This window comes from Triturus cristatus, chromosome 6, assembly GCF_964204655.1.
Source record: "Triturus cristatus chromosome 6, aTriCri1.1, whole genome shotgun sequence".
Lineage (NCBI taxonomy): Eukaryota > Metazoa > Chordata > Amphibia > Caudata > Salamandridae > Triturus > Triturus cristatus.
Genome location: NC_140589.1, coordinates 1524853077 through 1524873800, shown reverse-complemented (window position 1 = coordinate 1524873800; position 20724 = coordinate 1524853077). Strand labels below are relative to the sequence as shown.

The 20724-nt window shown below is 44.0% G+C and overlaps 1 protein-coding gene across 10 annotated transcripts in view; it reads right to left on the bottom strand.

Moving 5' to 3' along the window:
- The window catches only part of LOC146821629 (synaptosomal-associated protein 25-like), a 491673-nt gene that overhangs the window by 154344 nt on the left and 316605 nt on the right, over positions 1-20724 (bottom strand). The window lies entirely within an intron of this gene.

Here is a 20724-nt window from a genome sequence, read left to right as displayed (position 1 = left end):
CCTTGTTCGGTGATGCGACGACAGCAGCTCCGACGGTGGCACGCTTCTCCGTGGATGTGAGGCGCTTTTCTTGATGAAGTGCAATACGACAGCTACAGCGGCAACATCCAAGATGCGACGGCAGCAGCAGCGACGGCGACACGCTTCTTCCTCGATGCGAGACACTTCTCGTGATGCGGTGCGCTGCGACAGCCCCAGTGGCTGCGAAGGCAGCACGCTTCTTCGGCGTTGCGAGACGCTTCTCTCGATGTGGTGCAATACGACAGCTGCAGCGGTGACATCCAAGATGCGACGGCAGCAGCAGCGACGGCGACACGCTTCTTCTTCTTGAGTCGCGCTTCCAGCTCCTTGCGACACGCAGTCCCTCAGAAGGCCCAAAACAGCAGCAGGCACTTCCAAAGAACTCTTGTGGAGCTGGTGGTTGATGTCTGTTGTCCCTGAGACTTCAGTAGGAGGCAGGATCTTCTCTCAAGCCCTTGGAGATCCTTACAAGTTGAAATAAGCACACAAAGTCTCTTCTCCTTCCTTTGGCAGTCAGGCAAACCACTGAGGGCCAATCCCCCAAGCAGCACTTCAGCTTAGGGATAGTCTCTCCTCAGTTTCTTCAGGTTCCGCTCCTCAGTAAAGGTTTCTTCTTGTTCCAAAAGTGATCTAAATTCTTGGGATCAGGGTCCTACTACTTATACTCCAAAATCCTTTGTCCTCAGAGGGCAGAGGGGTGTTTGCCTAGTCCAAACCAGTTCTGGTCAGTCCTGGAGCACTTTGTTTACCTGACTCCTTCTTTCCTTTCAGAGTGCAGGGCAGAGACATCAGACACACCACAGGAGGCTGAGCCAGCATTGTGGAGGGAAGGCCCAGCCCTATTCAGGTCCCAGGTGCAACTCCTCCCTCCCTCCCATCTAGATGCAGATCTCTCTATTCATCACTGGGCTGCCTCACCCTGTCTCCTGGAATTCCCCAGCCCTGTCACTCAAACTCCAGACAAGGATTACACAGCCTAGCAGAGGCAGGTTTGAATGGTTAGACAAGAACATACCTACTTTCTAAAAGTGGTATTTTCAAACACAGAATGTTAAAACCAACTTCACTAAAAGATGTATTTTATCATTCGAGTTCAGGCATACTAAATTCGAATTTCTACCATGTTCCCTGAGTCAGTTAGGGTTATAAAATGTAATAACCAAACTGCCCATTCTAGGCTTTGGAGATCAGGTAGACTTGCAATAGTGAAAAACGAAAATGGCTGTAATTCACTATTAGAACATGCCACACACACCAGGAAATGTCCTACCTTATCCTTACAATGCACCCTGATCTTGGGCCTACCATAGGGGTGTCTGATATGAAGAAAAGGAAAAGTTTAGGGACTGGCAAGTGGGTGCACTAGCCCAGTCAGCATGACAGTACCAGACTGCACGCAGGCTCTGCAATGGCAGACCTTAGACACACTTTTACAGGCTGCTTCTGTGGGTGGCACAACCAGTGCTGCAAGCCCACCAGCAGCATTTGGATTTACAAGCCCTGGGCACTCCTGGTGCACTGTAATAGGTTCTGACAAGTAAACCAAACCAGCCAATCATGGAATCACTAATCCATACATCAATTTATAATGGGGAGAGCATATGCACTTTAGCACTGATCAGCAGTGGTAAAGTGTCCAGAGTCATAAAACAGGCAACAACAGGTCAGAAAAAATATAGGAGGAAGGCAAAAAGTTCAGGGATGACCCTGCAAAAAGGGCCCACTCCAACAATACTGTATAGCCTCATTTTGGTCAGTTTTGACTTTTCTTTCCAGCCAATTGTGAGGTGAGCTGATAAGCCTACAAATCCAGTTCTACTACTGCCCTGGACTTTCAGATGCACAATCCATAATGATAAAACACAAAATGGAGGAGGCCTAGTTATTTCAATGACCTGGAAGTCTACCATATACCTTGTCAGGCCTTCCAAGAGTATTCAACAAGCTACTGTTATGTAACTGAAGTGCACTTCCCACAGTATTGAAGCAAAACTCATGTCTATAGAGGCAAAGCTGTTGAACATGGGCATGACCTTGGAGGTCACAGAGAGGAAAGTATATGAGATGTTCTGACCAATGTAAGGGCAAGATCATTTAAATGAATTTAAGAACTGTGTCATAACCCTTACTGTTTAGACCCCCACTGCTCAGCTTGCGAGTACGATGGCGAAACATGAAGATTTAGTTGGGGTGTCTACTTGTCAATTAGGGTTACCTACGTTTTAAAAGGCAGATAACCCAAAAGAACTAGTTAGCAAATTCTTGGGGAAGGGGCTTCTCAGTGAAGAGGCCGACCCAGACTCTGCAGTGAGCAAGGTAACAAGTCTCCCTGAGGCAACCACCAGGAGTTCAAAAAGGAGAGCACCCTTTTGGTGTTACTGGGTAATGTCAGTGAAAGAGAATACAACACTGTAGGCATCATTAAACAAGAACAGCATTTGGTCATGGGAAAAAGACCCTAATGTTTCCTTATCTTAGTTGGTGCGCCCAAATGAGGAGGCACACATTCTTTCAATGAAAAGTGACTTTTTAAACTTAGAAATTGAGGCCTAGGTCTGACACATTTCACACCTTAGCGCGAGAGTCTCTGTCTCTCTCTTCCTGCAGCCACCAAATGTACAATTCCAGTTTCAAATTGTGGTGTGAAAAGAACACTTGTCCCAATTAGGTTTCTGAAGTACAGCTGGAAAGAGACCAATGCTATTTGGTCATTCTACCCCTCTTTTCCCCCTTTAGAGCCGAATGACTGCCTGGTCACAAGCCTGTGATTTCTCTTTTTACTAAAGTTCAACGTGGGAAGATTTGCAACCCTAAAATAACTTGTACCACAGTTTACATAGTAGTGCATGTCTTCTCTTACACTAGCTTTGGAGGTATGGTTAACATTGCGAGCTAGGAGATATATAAGTCTTTTGTTTGTTCTTATTTTACCTGATAAAAAATGGTTATATATATATATAGCTGCCAAGCTTCTCATAGGCATATGTATTAAATGCATCTGTTACAGTGTGCCCACATATATAGTCTTGTTTGCTTTCTGTGACACTGTGAAAGACACTGTATTGAAAACACATATGTGGTGCACAGTTAAAATCAGTAATCTAACTTTCTGTAGGCATTCAGTAACATGTAGTCTTGTGTGTGTAATAAACACATCAAAATTACAAGGCCACCTTTATTTGAGAGCTTTGAAGATGTTCCAGTCAGATTACAATCTACTGTATTTGCATCTTTCACACTAAGGGGCTTATTTACAAGCCCCTTGTGCTGGCCCATATTTACAAGGCCACACAAAGCCACCATGCATGGCTTTTCATTGCCTTGTGAATAGGGCCCCTTTTTACGCATTACTTTGGGTGAAAGAGCGTGCCATGGGGGTTATTTGTGAGTGTTTCCACGCAACGCCCATGGATTCTTCCGCATTCCCAGATTACAACGTTTCGTAAACCTGGGAACACGTAAGAATCCTACGCATCCTCAGTGGAGGAGTGGCGCAATGAAGAGAAATACTTTTACGTTTTTTCCTCTTTCTGTGTGTGCTGCAGCACACATAGAAAGAGAAAAATGCCATCAATTATTGTTTTTGTGCAGGAAGGTGTCCCTTGCTGCACAAGAACAATCATCCCTCCAAAATGGCTTGTGGCACCGCGCTGTCTCATTTCTTCGCAAATGAGGCCCCTACTTTTTTGGAAAGTGAAAAATATGTTTCAGGCAAAATCACTTCCTGATATTTAGACACCATGCACATTTTCAAGATCTCAACTTAGTACATGTGATTTAATTAAAAATGATATCTCAAAACAAAATGGCTTGATTTCAAAATTATATTTTAAGCCTATATTTGAGGGGAAATTCATCGACGCCTGGAAGCTTATTGCTGATTTTGGTTGCTACTGCTACTCACTGCTTGTTTTCATGTTTCCATGACACGTACAAAAGCATTTCATTATCTATACTGGAAAACCTGTTTTATTGTAATCGATATTTCTATAATCATATCTATCATATCCCAACTACTGCTGCCTAGGGCCTGAACCGGCAAGACTTGCAAGCTGTCTGCTCTCGGATCCAATTAACCATTGTTACACCCTCCCAGCAGAGGTGGTGCAGGAGCACATCAAAGACTTTCAGACCATCAGAAGGTGCGGTATTGTACTTTTAGCGAAGACAGCGACCTCTGGTGGTTAAAAGTGACATAACTCTTCACCTAAAGCCCTTAACATGTATCCTTGAGCCTGCCCAATCCAGGTGAAGATCCTTACAGGTCAAGACAGGAAGTGTTATGGTATGAAGGTTATTTAAGGCAAGTAGCTGATATCCTTGCATCCCGCTCTTCGACATATTTTATACTCACTGCATTTTAGTCCCTTGCTTCCTTAATTTGGCTTTTTATTCAATTTGTTTGTTCTTGTTTGTGTTTTTCCAATTTGCTTTTGCTTTTTGAGTGTCTTGTGTCTATTGTATTTTTAACTTATGTAGGTGGGTTCCGTTGCCTCTTTTTGGTTTAGGCAGTCTTGTGTTTCTCCCTATGTTGGTACCTTATTGCAGTTCCTCTTTATTTCAACTTAGGTTGAACGCAATGGCAAAAGAGATGGACGCCTTTACCACACTTTATCAAGATATAACCCAAATTAAGAAAGGAGAATGGAAAATTAAGAAAGTTAAAATTGAGAAAATTAAGAAAGGAGAAAGGAGGTAAGATCTGCTGTTGACAGCTCTTTCAAAGTTAGCTGCAGTAATGCAGAACCAGACTGTGGAATCCGTCTAGCACTGCTGACTATGGCACGTGATTGAGAAATCTGTAAAACAATTCATTTTTTCACCTTGTCTCCTTCAGAATCGACTTGGGAGAGGCAGAATGGAAAAATGGAGTGAAGAAAGATGCTTTAAACATTTTGATAAAAGAGTCAGTGAAAGTGCGTGATTAGACTGTAATACTCAAAATTCTTTAGTTAATTTATAAGAAATTCTGCTAAAAGATTCAATGTTTTAGCAATAATCATAAAGATTTCTAGGGAAGGGTAAGTGTTTGCCTGGCACTCCACAAAATTATTGGAATATTTTATCAGTGTCCCTTCTGATTTACTTGATCTTAAATCCACTTAAGTGCAAATTGTGCAACCAGTTTCAATGTTTGGAAATATTTCTCGCAAACTTTCCTCAAAAGGGATTACCAGCCACACTACATAACAAGCATTGGCATAGCCAATAGGTCTCGCTTTTGGGACCTTCTAAGTATTTAGTTATGCAACACAAAGTTATGCAACACAATATCCTTGGTGCAACCACATCAACTGTTGCGTGGCTAAACACTTATAAGGTCCCAAAGGCGAGACCTATTGGCTATGCCAGTGCTTGGTGTGTGTGTGGTTATGTGTGTGTGGTTGTGTGTGTGTGGTGTTGTGTGTGTGGTTGTGTGTGTGTGATTGTGTGTGTGTGGTTGTGTGTGTGTGGTTGTGTGTGTGTGGTTATGGTTGTGTGGTTGTGTGTGTGTGTGTGTGGTTGTGTGTGTGTGTGTGGTTGTGTGTGTGTGTGTGGTTGTGTGTGTGTGGTTGTGTGTGTGTGGTTGTGTGTGTGTGGTTGTGGTTGTGTCTGTGTGGTTGTGTCTGTGTGGTTGTGTGTGTGGTTGTGTGTGTATGGGGTTGTGGTTGTGTGTGTGTGTGTGTTGTGGGTGTGGTTGGGTGTGGTTGTTGTTGGGTGTGTGTAGTTGTGGGTGTGGTTGTGGGTGTGGTTGTGTGTGTGGTTGTTTGTGTGGTTGTGTGTGTGGTTGTGTGTGTGGTTGGGCATGTGTGTGTGTGTTTGTGTGTGTGTGGGTGTGGTTGTGTGTGTGTGTGTTTGTGTATGTGTGTGGTTGTGTGTGGTTGTGTGTGTGGTTATGTGTGTGGTTGTGTGTGGTTGTGTGTGTGGTTGTGCATGTGGTTGTGTGTGGTTGTGTGTGTGGTTGTGTGTGTGGTTGTGTGGTTGTGCTTGTGTGTGTGACAGTAATACTAAAAGCATTTCAAAATAAAGGAACACAAACATCGAGTTTGTGGAAAGAAAAAGCCGGTTGTAAGTCAAACGGGCGCAGCAAAGCATTAACACAACAACAAAACAAACAAGATCCCTTAGCGAAGACTAAGTGCTGATAATGGATACACACAGCCCATCATCTTAAGAGTATGATTGCAGCCAATGTGCACTCAAACCTGCCCCCTCCTCGTGAATTGCACCCCATATTTCATGAGTTGTAACTGCTGCAACCACCACAGCGCTTTGAGATCTAAAGCGCTACATAGGTCTAATCGATTAACCAGTCGCCAACATGCTGTGCTTTTAAAGAGAATGTGCCAAAAGTTTCCAGCTTCCTCGCCATGTCCTCATGAAAGCGCCAACGAAAGGACTCCCTGAATGGTGCAACAGACATGAAGCAGCCGCTGCGATCAGAAATAAACACTGTGAACGTTGTCCAGTTTCACAGTAACATTTTCTTAATGTTCTTTAAGTCACAAAACAGTAATGCTAAAAGCATCTCAAAATAAAGGAACACAAACATCGAGTTTGTGGAAAGAGAAAGCACATTGTAAGTCAAACGGGCTCAGCAAAGCGTTAACACAACATGTTCTTTGATGTTTGATGTTCTTTGAACGAGAACATCAAAGGGGCACCGCGAAAGTGATCGCGGGCGAAAGTGAAAGTGATCGTGGGCGCTTAATAAGCATGATGAGGTTTGCCAGCCTCTGCTTCTAAGCGTGCGCCCGCGTACATGCACTGTAGCTCTAGGCTGGCCATGGTAGCATTTTTTTGAGCCCTCACAAAAAGTCTTGCAAGGCCAGCGCATGCACTGGGTCAGGCGAGACCTAAAACAGTTGGGCTTGCTCGAACGGTCCTTTTCGAGACTGGTAAGCATACCCCACCTCTTTACTGCTTGCAGTCACTGCTTTCAGGTGGGTGTGATGATACTGCCATCGACAATCAGCAGCAACCACTGTAGTACTGAGTGGCAACAGTGGTGGAACTGGGCAGCTCTAGCAGTGGTGGAGGGTGATGCCATTCTACGAATTACTTTGGATCCTAGATGTAACATATTTTTTGACAAATTAGTACTGATAAAACCTAAAAGGACTGGAAATGTACAAGTAATAGTACTTTCTTAACTTTAGCTCCATCATACACTATCATTTATTGAAGGTGGAAATAAGGCTGCAAGGAAAGTCTGAATGTGTGTGTTGATAAATGTGTGAGATTTTGGGTGATGGAGTGACACAGAATTGCAATGGTGATTGTGGAATAAAGCCCTTTGTGTGTCCGTTGGCGGTGGGCTCGTCCTTGACTTGGGCCAAGCTGCAAATCCAGGCCACCATGTCACATATGATGGTGGTGGTTCTATGGCAAGGCTTGCATCTCAAACCATATCAACTGCATGCTAACTCCTGTCCCACTGGGATCTGGCCAGAAAGGGTCTGGATGCCATGGTGCCAATGGTTTCTCAACTCTGAAGGGAGCTTGCTTTGTGGCTAGTGGACTAACACATTTACTGGTGCTTTGCTTCCCCTGGACTTCCCAGGGTGGCCACTGCCAATGCAAGTGCAATGGGCTGGAGAACAAATCCTGAGGATACTGTGGTTCCAGGTTGGTGGTCCCTTAGAAAGGCTACCCAATCTTCCAACTGTTTGGTACGGTCTGCTTCTTTTCGGGCGCTGCAGGTTATTTGCTGCCTTGCTAAAAGGTTTGCACAAACATTCAAGTGACTTATTTGTCTGAGGGAGGGAAAAGTTACAGAGTCTGCAAGCAAATGTTCACTCCCAGGAGACACCTGATTGGAGGCCAGTCGAATGTCCCTGGCAATGTGTTATCTTGTGGGGTCCAATAATGTTCTGGAAGATCCTCTGATCAGGGTGTTTCCATTCTCTTTTGAAAACGGGCTTGGGTCAGTTCCTTCCAGATTTTACTGTCAGAGCTGGGGGCTTGCTGGTGGATTCTCTTGTATCAGAGTCATATGTTCTTCTCCCATTTACTTGCAGTGGCAGCCCATGAAAAGGCTGGACATCTCTTCAGATTAAGGGATCGCCTGATTGCCCATTTTGGTTGACTCCTAGGTAGTTCTTCTGCGCTCAGGTTTATGGGATCTCCATATCTAATACCTGCCAGGGGGCCACGTTTGTGTGGCCTCGCACAACTGCCCATCATTATAGACTGGATGTGCTGTTGGGCAGTTAGGTGGTTTTTCTGATGCTGTTCTGTCATTGTGCAATCCTACTGGGCCCTGGTTATCTACTAATAAAATATAAATGTACTGATACAATTTGGTGTTGCATTGTGTTTTGTGATTTCTTGAGACTTGGCTGTTAGAAGAAGGTGACTAGGCTCATATCATATCTGGAGGCAGTAAGGAGAGTCACAAGGATGACCATATAAGGAGGCAACACCACTGGTTATTTATTGTTAATCTTCATAACTTCAAGTTTGGGTGTTCCTCTTCATAGTATTGCAAACAACCTTAGCCATTCCTCCACTTCTGCTGCCAACTTTGAGGTGATTGCATGGAATTCTGGGTAGAGGCTTCTGTGTGCACAAGAGGAGGAGTCAATGGCATAAAAACAGAGAGTATGCCATGCCTAGAACTTAAAGAAAACATGATCTTTGTTTACATATTGTAGGTTGTGGCAACCGTTCTGCCTGTTTCTAGGTAAGAACTCACTTTCAAGCAGTAATGACTGTGACAAGCAAGGCGATGAGTTAGGGCAATTACTGGTAAGGACTGGTAACTAGCACTCACTATTCCTCAAGTACAAAGTACAGATGTGGTTCTTAACCTTTCGACTTCTGTAGATCCCCACTTAATAATTACTGGAATCTGGGGACCTCACTGAATGATTATTGAAGTCGAAAGACCCCCACAGTCATTACTGGAAGCCGAGACCCAGGCTTGCGCAATTTGGATGATTTGAACCTCAAAACAATACACAAGAAAAGAGAAACAATCATTTATCAAACAAATGCACATATAATGAACTAATATATTTAATTCACAAGCAAATATAAATAATAAAAAAATTATTTTTAATGGGAAGGTTAGGCTTTTCTAAATTGAACAGAGGCCACTCATCATCCATACTATATACTGTTTGATGTATTTGCACTGCTCCCTCAAACCAAGCTGAGGACATCAACTAAATTAGCTGGCAAGTTCAAATTCCTTCACATTGATGGAACTTTTTAAAAATTCCAATTTACATTTTGCTTCTTTATTTATAAACCCATTATTAATCTATTAATTTTTTTAAATCTTTTAAGCCGTCGCTGACCCCTTCAGTTGGCGTTGTGGACCTCTGGGGTCCCTGGACCACAGGTTAAAAAGCGGTGAAGTAGATGACACAATATTTTCAAATTAGACAGAAATTCAAGGATTATACAACTTTATTATTCTCTGAGTACACAGATAGTAGGCAGTCAATAATAATCTCTGGGTTGCTGCATTATTTGGGTCTGCAAAACTTGCAGCCAAATCGACTAGATGTTAGATTGATACACCACTTAAAGTCAAGCAAATCTATCATCCAGTAGTAGGTATGAAATCTGTTGAACAGCACCTTATGTCCCCACATAATAATACTTCGTCACCGTGCGACTTTATAATTTCTAACAAGGAGCATCACAATGGTAACATCCTAATGTTCAACCAAAATTTTATTAATGGATTGCTCCTCTTTCCAAATACTAAAATGGCATCAATCCTCAGCTACTGATATGCATTGTTCCTATAAACTACTGGATTCATGAAAAATCTGAAAAGATTGTACAGAATCTGTAAATACTTGTCCATAAATGCAATGCGATATATAAATCATAAAGGACTTTTTTGACTTTTATGTCAGGGGAGAGTTTGTGACCCCCCAACTGTCAGGATTTTCAAATGATGTACATAATGACATGTACATTGTGCAAATATAACTAGAATGCAGATGAGGTTTGTACATCACACGTGAGGGGGGGGGGGCGGTTTGGAGGATGATTCATATTGCATATGTAAAGCTGCACACATTTCACATTAAGCCATTTCATGAATTTTCAGTTTTTGCGACACAGAAAGAGTAAGTGATTTGTCCAGGATCACACAATTTTCAATTGCGTCAGAGCTGGCACTAGACGCCTGGGGGAAAAATCACATAACATTTTTGACTAGTGCTATTTAATTTTCCTGGTGGTAAGTGAAGGCAGTGTTTGCTTCAAACACCTTTTACCACTGTGGCATGAAAAGAGGATTCTGAATGTGGTAATGCATGACAAGTACCATTTTGCACATTTGTTGTGTGGCATCTTGTTGAAATTGAGATGTGGTCTGTTGTTTTTTTGATGCTGTTGTTTTTTTTAGATGCATGTTGTAATGTGAGTTAGTTGTACTGCATTTCAGTTGAGTTCTCTTTTAATTGTTTTGTTGTGATGTACCATTAAGTTTTAATTGCGTTATCTTACTTTGTGTGTCTTTTAAATGTTCTGTAGTTTACTTCAGATATGTCAACAAATGCTGCTACATTTCAAGCAAGGCAGCACATGCCTTGAAAGTTCCTGTGACAAGCAACCATTAATCCATCTCTAAGGTGGTGGTGATGGTGTCATGGGAAAGGCATGGAGATGAGAATACGAATACTGAAGGGAACGGGTCGAGATAGGTAGTCGAGAGTTGATTGAGAAATTGGGCTTGGTCTCTGTTTGAGGGGACTCCATCTCAACCATAGCTATAACTGTAACCATAGCCATAACCGCAAGTGCAGACCAGCTAGGTTGATGCTCGCTTAATGTTATATTGCGATAGTCCACCCACACCACTCTTCTGCACTAGTTTTTAATTGTCATTTTGTTTCGTTGGTTCCTGGTATTGTTTATGTAATTTTTGAATTGTGATGAGAAATATACGCTACTGGACCACGGCTTATGAGAGTTATATTTGAGTGCGGGACCGAGGATGGCAGACAGGGCTGGCTTTAGGGCGGTGCAACCGGTGGCGGTGCAACCGGTGCCACCGCACCGGGTGCTGGCTTCCTGGGGGCACCGTGTTTGAAAGTTTATTATGCTTTGGAAGCACCTGCTGCAGCGTTTCTTCCCCCTGCAATTACCAGGCCTCAATCAATCATAGTATTTGTAAAGCGCGCTACTCACCCGTGAGGGTCTCAAGGCGCTGAGAGGGGGGAGGGGGGGAGTTTCGCTAGTGCTCGAAAAGCCAGGTTTTGAGGAGTCTTCTGAAGGCGAGTAGGTCTTCGGTCTGCCATAGGTGGGTAGGTAGGGTGTTCCAGGTCTTGGCGGCGAGGTAGGAGAAGGATCTGCCGCCGGAGGTTGTTCGTTGGATGAGGCGGACGGCGGCGAGGGCGAGGCTGGCGGAGCGGAGCTGGAGGGTGGGGGTGTGGAAGCTGAGTCTGCTGTTCAGGTAGGCTGGTCCGGTGTCGTGGAGTGCTTTGTGTGCGTGGGTGAGGAGTTTGAAGGTGATCCTCTTGTCGACAGGGAGCCAGTGTAGGTTTGTCAGGTGGGGGTGATGTAGCAGGAGGAGGAGACGGCGTTGACCTGTTTGGACATGGAGAGGGAGGAGTCGAGGATGAATCCTAGATTGCGTGCGTGGTCGGTGGGTGTCGGTGCTGACCCCAGAGTGGTCGGCCACCAGGAGTTGTCCCAGGCCGAGGGGTTGGGTCTGAGGATGAGGACCTCCGTCTTGTCCGAGTTCAGTTTCAGCCGGCTGCTCCTCATCCAGTCGGCGATGGCCTTCATTCTGTCGTGGATGTTGGTTTTGGCGGTGTGTGGGTCCTTGGTGAGGGAGAGGATGAGCTGAGTGTCGTCGGCGTAGGAGATGATGTTGAGGTTGTGGTGGCGGGCAACTTGTGCGAGGGGGGCCATATAGATGTTGAACAGCGTTGGGCTGAGGGAGGAGCCCTGGGGGACGCCGCAGATGATGTTGGTGGCTTAGGATCGGAAGGGTGGGAGGCGGACGCTCTGGGATCTGCCGGAGAGGAAGGATGTGGGCCAGTCGAGGGCCTTCTCTTGGATACCGGCTTCTTGGAGGCGTGTTTTTAGAGTGCGATGGCAGACCGTGTCGAAGGCAGCCGAGAGGTCCAGGAGGATGAGGGCTGATGTTTCGCCGTTGTCTAATTGGCGCCTGATGTCGTCTGTGGCGGCGATGAGGGCAGTCTCGGTGCTGTGGTTTTGTCTGAATCCGGACTGGGACGGGTCCAGGATGTTGTTGTCTTCGAGGTGGCGGGTCAGTTGCATGTTGACGATTTTCTCGATGACCTTCGCCGGGAACGAGAGCAGGGAGATGGGCCGGAAGTTCTTGAGGTCCTTGGGGTCCGCCTTGGGCTTCTTGAGGATGTCAAGATAACTCATGTGATTAATTATCTTCCTGGAGAGAGTTCAGCATTTTGAATAGTTGAGGTTTTGACTTAGGTGAAGTTAGTGCGGAGGGTTAATGTGCCTGCTGCAAAGAACATGTACCAAGTAGATTACAGAGTGTGTATGATGTAAACAGATCAGCAGGTTACTGCTTTCAAAAGAGACATCCTTTTGTTATTTGCAATTTATAACTTAAAGTCCTAATATAGAATAGTGAGCTATTAACTTTCATCCTAGAACTGCATACACACTGCAAAGTATACATTATTAGAATATTGGTTAATGTTGCAAAAAGAGTTAATTTGGCTAGAAATCGATTCTTATTATTAAAGAAAACTCCCAACTATGCTGTTTCTTTGTGTGCTTCTCCACACCAAGCACTCTTAAACTATACTGCCTACCAGTATGGATGACATGTGACTCCTACACTTTTAGTCCTTTGGCTTATGTAACATTTCCTATACACTGATTTACACACGTATGATTGATTGTCTCTGTGTAATGTGTGTGTGATGCAAAGTGCTCGGACACCCTACACTGGTAGGAGTGGCGCTATATAACTAATTCAATGCATCTGAGAGAGTGTGGTTATGGAGACTTGGTCACTGTTAAAGGGTGCTAGTGAGAGAATCCGCGGTGGAGGTGGTCATTGGGGGGCGCCAACAAACATTGTCGCACAGGGCGCCACCAGCACTAAAGCCGGCCCTGATGGCAGACCAGCCATCTCGAACTTGTGTTGAAAAATGTATGATTACAGGGGTTAGCAAAGTCATGAGATAATTAAAGGATTGTAAGTTCGCATTTGTAGTGCTTCATTATATGTCATGACTATTTACAAAAAACAATAAAGATATGTTTTAAAAAAAACCCTCTCTAAGGTGGTAAAATAGCATCACTCCAGCTCATCAACTACCTAAGACATTAGTCTGTCCTAAACTGTGGTAGAGGCTGTGAAAGAAATATAGTAATTTTCCATGCAACACAAGTCAGAAACCAAATTTGCTGTGCTGTGCTTCATAAGGGGAGAACCAAGCCTGAGACTGGCCTGCGACTGCTGGCATCCTCTGCACTGGGGCTCTAAAAGATTGCCTTGCGCGACACAGAGGTCAGTGTGCAATGTCTAGCATTGGATTTCTGCTGGAAATATATCCTTCCAGTACAGATTCCTATGTCTAGACAAACATAAAAGGATCCTGTGCAATGGATGTGTGCTGTGCACGTCAGCACACATGTAATGTATGGGTTTTTTGAGAAATGAAAACATTTCTCCTTGTTGATGGTTCAAGGAGGCATATATTTTTTTCCATGCAAAGCCTGGTCTGACTCTCTAAATAGAATTGCTTCACTGCAGAATCTATGGGTGTTGGCGCTGATCTTCCTAAATAACACCCCTGTAACGCCTCTTTGACACAAAGCAGCGCAAAGCAGCTCAAAGAGTTTGTGCACTGATAAAAGGACAGCTTTGAGCTGGAAAGTAAATACCAATGTGTCCCTTTGGGTGACTTTGTGTCAGTATGCGGCGGTGCAACGCTTTACCAAATCTGTGTCTTAACTTAGCTCTTCCCAGCCTCACTGGATGTGAAACGGCCCTCTGTCCCAAAGTCACAGCTTGGCCGCCACACCACATTTTCTCCTCTGTTCATGCTGAGTACAGATTTTTAGGGGGCACATCTATGGCTACAGGTGATTAACATACTTCTCTGTCCTGCAATTTAATCTCTCACCCTCTGCACTCCTTTGGTGCGCTGTATGAGTGTCCGAACAAAATGCACGAATAAACAACGCGTAGGTACTTGGAGAATGACAGCACCGCAGGCTGAGGTGCACAATTAAACAATGCAAAAAAGAAAGAATTCGAGGCATGAAAAACATGCCTAATCCGTCAGAAGGAAATACGTTACGTAATTGGAAGGAGATGCACGCGGTCCCCGGACCTCGCCTTTTCACATACATCCTTACAAACAGAATCGTTACTGCGACGCTGTCGTTTCGCTTTAGGATCACGAGGGCATTCATCTCAGAAGATGGATATGGGATGTAGCTTTTAATTATCTCTAGCTAAAAGCGCCAGGGCAGACGTGGCCTTCCCTTTCTAGACGTTCTGCATGAATGTAAACAGATCAGACAGCTTTACTTCCCAGAAAGCAAAAACTTTCATTCGTCACAGATCAGACTTTGGCGAGGTTACTGCTTCTTAAGGCCTCACTAAAGACAGCTAATCACATCAAAGGGAGGTTTCAGAAGCAGAACCTTAGAAGATACACTATACTTCCACCACACCCCATTGGTGCACAGAAGGTTAGCTTGAAGACCTCTCCAAACAAGCATTTGCAATGCAATAGGTCTCGCATTTGCGAGGGTTTAAGTATTGGCATTGTAAATAACAATGCATTTTATTTATCTGTTTTGATAATTAACACATAAATAAAAGGCATTGTCATTTACAATGCCAATAGCTCAAACTCTTCGTCCGCCATTGCCCCCAGGCTGCTTGGAAAGTGAAAGCATTCATGACGCGCTAAATGTTGCAGGAAAGCATGTCCTGCATGCAGTAGGAGAAATTAATTAAAGAACATAGTGCTTACAGACAAAATAAGACACTACCATGTAACAACAAAAGTAAAAGGGCCAGTCCTCATGGAAAGTTACAAATGAAGACAAGGCGGTACTAAGGAGGGACTAACAAGCCTATTAAACCCAGCTTACAGAACACAAATGCTAATAAAAAAAAAAAAAAAACACTAAACTGGAACAGCATGTCATGCATGCGCCTGTGGAATATGGCAATTATATGCAAAAGTGGACTGATGAAAATATTAGCTTTATCAAGTTCTGGACTGATGAGGCCTTAAATTGCATCCATGCAAAGCTGCCAAGTGGTCAACTTTAATTATATTGTAAGCTACACTCAGTCATGGTCATTCCATAGCGGCCACAACATAATCATCTGCCCCAACTCCGGTTGTTTGCATTCTGGGACTTGTAAATGTATTATTATCTACCACAAGCCCTAGATGGGAGAGGAAACAGGACTTGTAGGGTCTAGTCAAACAGACCAGGGTGAATTCCAATTTAGCCAACAATCTTAAGAGCGCACATCTTTCCAGGTCAATGCACGAGCAGCACCTTCAGGCCCATCTTCCTTTGCATATTAAAGCGTGAAAGGGTTACCACAGCCCATAAAATATGTACCCCAAAGTATCAAAATGTGGAATAAGTATGTGGACTGGACAGCATAAGATACAGCTTGGACAATTCAAAAGCTGTCCATTCGGTTCATACTTGGTTATAATAAGTCAAAACTACAAGCCCCAAATGCTCTTGAAAACACCACAATGGGCTGATACACAGAACACTAGGTGAAACTTGCCTATAATGGCTATACTCACTGGCGTCAATCAAGTGCTTGGAACCTACATATAGAATTGACTTCTCATTACTGATCTTTTAATTAGACTACAACCTTTTACCTACCCATCTGTAGACCGCTCTAGTCCTACCAAGGAAAGCTGCCACTGCCAGTACTCGATGTATGACAGGGTCTCCCACTCCAGGCTCGTCTTTGCAATCAGGACAACAGCCGTATGTACCCCATAACAAAACCAGGGCCAGAACTCTCAAAAGGCAGAGAGACGAGGCCTGGATGGGAGCAACTGATCACCCATGGGCCTCGGAAACTAAGCAGCTATGGCACAATTTATCAGTGGTGCAGTCTGAAAAGTTAATGTTATCCTTAAAACAATCATTAAGCCTGGGAGAATTGCCTTGTAGTCCCGCAGAACAAACCAAAAACCACTCATACCACGGCGAGTCACATTGCTGTCACACCGAACAGATCACACACGCACATCCCAGGGTTGTCGCCCAGAACAGACCACGGAGTATCACACTGTTGACTTGTCACCAGAACAAGCCACAAACCCGTATCCCAGCCCCTTACCGCAACCTCAGATCACACGGAATAAGCGCAGGAGCCTGAAAGGAGAAGCGTAGCAGACTTACCGCCTCACAGGCCTCTTTAAAGGCCCCCCGAGCCCCTCCCCTTTGCTCCATTTGTGAGGGCCGCACACGGCCTGCTTCACACAGGGTCGGACTCACTTAAAGGGCAGTCAGTCAGTGCTTGACGGGCTGGGCTGATAGGTCAGTGTGTGGGCCACTTTTAGGGAGGTTATGGGTCGCTATAATGATCCATTGGGCCTGTGTTTGGTGGTAATTTCCCAAATCTTAAAACACACATTGTCTGCAGCAACATCAGATCCATGCAGTCTGCCCTACATTGCAAAACGCTTACACCACGTGTCTTTTTATACTTTGAAAATTGCCCCAGTTTGCAAATAATATGGGACACTTTTTTAGCTTCCTGATTTGCAAATGGGGGCACTTTTATTTTGGTGCCCTCTCTCCAACCCTGTTCAACTTCAGCGACTGAAGAAAAAATATATAAAAAATCACGAAGCCGGTTCTTCGGCCACCCAAGCCTTGGTTGACGCCTACTCAGAGCAAACACCAGATTCTCAGATTTAGTTTTTTTTCCGGAAAGATCTTTGAGTTCACTAAGTCCATAATTAATAATATTTTTTTTCCTCTGGATATTTAGACATATACAGAAACTCTAGCCCCGGAAGCGTTGCTTTCATCGACGTTTTCTCCTTTGTTTGTCGCATGAGTAGGCCTGTTCAGTTTGTCATCACTCACTCACCTTCACACAAGAAGAAGGATTACTAGAGCTCTCCAGTTCCCGTTTCCATTAGTAACTCACCTCATTCTTGTTTCTACTGTGCATTGTGGGATTTGTAGTCCCGTTTATTCCATTAGAATAGAGAGACAACAAATCTCAGAGTGCAGAGAATAGTCCTGGACTGCATGAGCCACTGACTATGGACCTGGGAAACTCGGGAGCTTAGGGATATCTCGTCCACGCCTTAAAATACAAACAGGAGAATTGGTTGTCCTTGGGGACGTTTTATTGTTTTTCTACCAAATACATCTCATGGATGCTTACTAAAGAAATGTATTACTGTATTTCACTGTGGGAGTAACTAAACCCTCTGCAATGCACGTACGGATACAGTTTATGAAGCACATACTCTGGACTGAACAGCTTCCAGGCACTTGAGAGAACATTGTGTGTTTGTATATTTGGTTTCTGTGTAAAGGCAGCACCGGATCCTGAAGTCCTCGACACAAAGACCTGCTTCTCACTCTGCCCAACACAGACCTCCGAGGTCCGCAGTAGGTGATCGAGACTCCCATGCCGTGCTTGACCTCTCTGCTGAGATGGCTACAGGGGTGCCATGTCAGGTGTCAGATAAACTGTCAGTTGCCAAAAAGAGACCCCACTGTCCAAGCAGAAAGCCCCTTTGAGGCGTTAGCTGATGATCAGGGCGATGCCATTGGACGACGAAGGAAACCATTATCTTTTGTAACAGCCAGCCGTTTCTCCTAAATGCCAGTGTAAAATTCCAACTTTAGACGTCAGCCGGAGTCTTAATGGGGTTATTGAGAAAATAAAAATGAGTAATCTATGAATACAAGTTCAATTAGCCAGACTTTACCTGCGAGTTTGCACAATATACCTTCAGATTATAAATAGCCTGATAAGTTTCTTTTATGCTCAGGTTTATCGTTCTCTTGTTTTAAGTACAAAAAAAGGGGTTTCCAGAATTCTCTCTCAGTTCTCAAAATTATTTTTTTTAGGTTTCGCCTAGGAACAGACATTCTGGAAATAGCTGGGATAACTTAATTTAGACAGAATTACCCAAATCTGTTTTTAATAGACGCAGTACACATAATACATGTTTACAATATGACAAGAAAAACAAACTTAATAAAAACTCCCCGTCTTCTATTACCTAAGCGCAGCCTATCCATAATTGTTTCACCATGATATCACAGCTATGTAAGTAACAAAGCGAGGCAGCACAAAACAGTTACCAGATATGACATCACCTCACAGCTCCCACAATCAGTGCTGTGCACGGTAATTGCAAGCAGGGTATTTTCCAAACCATCTCGAGTGGTGGGCTTTCACCTCGCGCCACTTCCTAGAATCTCTTACCCGCTGCCAATACAGACTTGATGCGCACATACTATTCCTTATACTTGGGTATGAAGAGACAACTGTGTTTTTTTAAAAAAGTATTAATTTGCCCCTCATCCTGTCGAGTGGACTAGAACTCAAAACTAGCTTGTGTTAGGAAAACAAAGTGTCGTGGTGACAAAAGGTGATTTCTTAATGCTCAAGCTCTCTGGGCCTACCAAGCATGCTCTGTGGCAATCTTCCATCTCTGACTATTTCGGCTGGCTTTCCGGTGTGGGCACCGCACCAGACGGACCGTACTGGCTGCCCCTCATTGTCACTTCTGTTGGATGGCACTGGCTATCAACTGATGTTATTCTAAACTGAAGGAATGTATCTAACTACGCCTGGGCTACATAGAGTGCGTCGCACTAATGAGTTTTAGATTGGAGTACTTTGGTGAGCATGTGTCAGAATGGTGCCATGGTTTGCAGCACCAAAGGGGGAAAACACAGTAGTTCCGAAACACTTTGCCAACTCGAAATTGACAGAAAAGCGACCTCTGCTCTTCATCAGAAATTCCTACAGACTCCCAAAATAAAAGAGTCTTCTTTTATCCCCGCAGCGAGCCTACAATGGAAAACACTACATCGCTTGAGCCCAGGATGACCTGGAATCCACGGATGATTATTGGGTTTAAAGTGATCTAAATCAACCGAAGGAGGGGTGGCGATTTAAAGAAAAAAGCCCAAGTAGTTCCTAAAGGAAAGGACAATGCCCTACAGCACAATATAACTGTGGTTGGTCGGTGCTGCTTCCGATAAAAATGGAAGTGATGCATCGGACCAGCAACCAATAGGGAGGCCGGAATTTACAGGAATGTGTGAATAAGCCAATTGCAAGAAGCAGGCAAGCAGCAGGCGGGATTACCCTCGCTATACATATAACTAAATGTCTTGGAGAGACAGCGCGTGCGCGCTGCCTAAGCGAGACCTAAAAATGTAAGAGCTAAATTCCTGATGTAGAGAAGAAGTGTTGGATTTCCGTATCAACCTATATGAGAAAGCTGTAATAGTCCTTTAGGTAGCTTACATCCAGCAAGTGGGTGGCGAGGAGTATTAACCCTTTCAGTTCCCTTACTATGCACCTCCTACCTGCACTTTAGCCTGACGAGGTGAGCTGAACCTTCTAGGGGCACCAGGATTGTGTAGTGAAAATCCACAAATTTGTATAAACTCCAAATGTAGTTTATTCTGTAAAATAGGGGGAGAGCAGAAAAAGCACATCCTTCACGCAGGAAGTCTGCATCAATTGCCACTCGCTGTCTTCAGATTCTTATACAGAATACACGTCATCGCAATAGAACAATACCGTTCTCTTACCATAAGAACCTACCTAGCAACACCACACATCTTCCCCTTTTAATAATAACATTAAAAAAATCTATTACATTGGTGAGAACAACCAAAACTTACATAGCAAATAAAAGTAACTACGGCAACTTGGTACAAATGTTACAAATAGCATAAAATAAGACCTTAAATTGAAACTAGCCAACATTGTACAGTGCACAAATAAAGGATAATGATACAGGAACTTGAGAGAAAGATTTCAACCAACCACAAAATCCTTCAATTTAGTAGGTCTTGAGATGGTTCTTCCTGAACTTGTGTCAGTTACTTTCACAGTGGGAGCACCGGAGGAACGCTATTGGTCTTCCCTATTGTTAGATTGTATACTTACATCTTCCATGGAAGGCAAATTTCTAGATGCTTGAGACTGGCCTGGAAAATTGACTGTGGATTCCCTTTGCTGCACAGTAGCTTCATCAGACACCGGCACCTCATTTATTTCCTCATCCCATACAAAAAATACAGAAGAACTCACACCCCCAACATTCCAAGATAAAATCTCATTACACTTAGAGAGCTTGCCAAAATACAAAACTTTGCCATTGCTGAGCCTGGCTGAACACACAAACACCTTCCGCACTTGTAAAGGTTTAGAAAAATGAAGACTACGCTTTCTCACACTCTTATCTAACATGATTCGCACCCACTCGCTCTCTTTAAGAGTGACATCTTTCACATTGTGTTTTTTGTCATAACATATTTTGTACGTCTGGCGAGCAGTTTCTAAATTCGTTTTAATCCCTTCCTGTGAGCACTTACTCTGGCCAACATTAGACATCCACACCACACTGACTTTCGTAAAAGGATCCCATCCCTTCAAAATCCTGAGAGGACTATACCCTGTAACTGTGGAAGTTATACAGTACACCCATACCAATGTGTCCAGTTCCATTTCCCAATTTTTTCTCTTGTTGATTG